Source organism: Aedes albopictus, chromosome 1, assembly GCF_035046485.1.
Source record: "Aedes albopictus strain Foshan chromosome 1, AalbF5, whole genome shotgun sequence".
NCBI lineage: Eukaryota > Metazoa > Arthropoda > Insecta > Diptera > Culicidae > Aedes > Aedes albopictus.
Window position 1 is genome coordinate 222,280,282 of NC_085136.1, and position 2,651 is coordinate 222,282,932.

The window sequence follows — 2,651 nt, forward strand, 5'->3', positions numbered from 1 at the left end:
CTTCAATCCAAGTTGGAGCCAAGCAGGATGAACCTAGGGTGGACCGTGTTGGTGGTCTCCATCTGCCGGAAGTCGACGGTTTCCGATCCCCCGTCCAGGCCAACGTATGAAATGGTATGTGCAGTGCTAATTCCTTAATTTTTCAGGAGGCCCAGGATAAAGCCTGGGTGGCCACAATAGGGTGGCCCCACAAAAGTTTTTCTAACACACTGTACATAAAACAGCAAGTTTGATATGTTCAGGGATATCTAAGCTGCCAATGAAAATGTTGATCCTTTTCATTTAAGATCTAAAATTATATAAAAGTGATTATAAAACAGAAATGTACTAGAATTATAATGCAAAATGGTCGATTGCTGAAATAGTGAAAATTTTTGACAGTTGATTCAACAAGCTAATTTTTCAGCCTACTCCAATCTTACTATCAAAGTTGTCGGCAAGAAATGTCAGAATCGATTCACCCCTTGTCGTTTTATAGCCAGCGTAAAAAGCTGGATAGTTAGTCTCGTAGTTGAATTGATTAAATGGGAAATTCAATCTCAGTTTTCAATCTCAGTCTGGTCGACGACTACGATGATGATGATGAACCTGGGCGTGGTAGTGGAATACCTGTAAGCAAAAATAAAATCGGATTAAGTACTGTTCCTTTTAATTTCATTAAGAATTTGCATCATTTGACAGAATCTAAGCAAAAGGAACAGGAACTTACTTGTGAACAACTGTTAAATCGATCGTATTGTCGGCAGGTTTGTTCTCTTCGTCATCGGGGGTTTTTTTCGGCCAAATTTTCTGAAACTTGGTTGTATAGTTCAGCTTAGTTGGGAAGGATTTGAGGCCAACTCTGAGCTAAACAGCTTTCAAAAAACACCCCATGACGAAGAGAACAAAACTGCCGAAAATACACAATTTCCCCTACTTTTTTTGTGATATCATATCGTTTAGGAATTTCGTTTTCTCCCGCCATGGCTGCAGCGCTATCTGTTACAGATAACACTGTTTGCAAATTCAAGCTTGAATAAATTTTCTCCAATGGCAATGACCAGTTGAGCAATATTATATAAGATCACGCTGTTAGCGGGTGCTGTAGAATTAAACACAAAATGTGCGACGTTCTCTATCAAAATCGTTTTGAGTTCTTTGCTATTTTTTTCATGTTTCAATTTCACGGTTGAACTGGGAAACCGGTTTTTTTTTAATATGTCCTATTCTGGCTCAACATTCCAGTAGCCGACACCAATCACTCTTTGAAAAAATCACCTTCCACAAATGGACTTCATCATGAAGATTCGCTCGGAAACTGCATAACTTATCTCCACCAGTGATTCACTCTAACAATTTTGATTCTTGAACACATGATGCTTATTTGCCTTTGCAAGTCTTTCAGCTAATCGGTCCGCAGTTGGTCTCTCAGAGCTCCGTATCATAATGCCGTTTTATGTTGAACTCTTCCATCGCTTATGCAAGTGAAGATCCATTGCGTTCACGGAATTTGTTTTCGAGTTTTTGTTTATTCATCCCATTATTGCAGAAATTGGGAAAGTGTTTCAGAACATTACGTAAATCTACAAGGTTTTCTTAATTTAACGGGTTCATAAATGCTGCAATTTCGAACGTAAGATAGTTGAAATTACACCGTTTCTTAACCTGATTGACAAACTTTACATGGACATTGCGACGAATTCCTCGGAACGTTTGTTTTGTTGGTTCATTCATTTCTCCTGTCTTGATTAAAACTACGTAAACACTATGCAATGGCAGAACACTTTCTTTAAAATCGAGTGCATTGAAATTTCTATTTTTTTAGACACTCTTCACCACAAAGGTTATTCAGGAGCGCTTTCATTTCGTCATAAATTTCAACGTACTCTGAAGATTCTGACCGAAAGTTCTTGTTCAATATGTTAACTATTGGCAGAGTTACTTAAAGAATTCAAGAATAGGTTTTATCCAGGGATCGTTCATTGGAACGTTTAGGACTGTGAGAAAAATAACTGTGTATGTCGCGAAACAACTGCTACATATTTACCACCGTAGCACAGTTGTTTCGCGCAGAGCGCTAAAGAATAGCACGTACACTTTACTACGATAAGATTTGAGCAGTCGTCTTTCAAAAGTTTCATCACAGTGCTTATTTTATGACCCTATCATAACGGATGCATCGTCCGAGGCAAACCTCTTGAGCCGCTTTTTGTAATCGATTTTGTCTTTTTGGAGTTCACCAATAATGGAATTGTAAATTAACCGATGCTCACAAGCCTTCAATTCCACGATCTTATAGAACATATCACAAACCTAAAATTAATCCGTGATATCTTCCAGGAATTCTAGGCGGGAGAGGAGACTCTTTGACAATTTGCCCAGTACCGTTGAATACTTTTGCATGATTTTTTGTCGTTGTCCCCGTTCTTGTGAATCCGCATTCAATATAAGATCTTAGTATGATATCGTTATATGTAATAGACTAATACAAAATTAGAACGATTACTATAGGTCCAATTACCGGAAGATAGATTTTAAGTTGTGTATTAAAATTATCTATATTAGAAGACTTGAACGGTCACTAAAAGTGATCATTCTCCATCATAACCACTCCGTTAATATGACGCAATTAAAACAAATAATGACAGATTTTACAATCTTACTGATCTGCG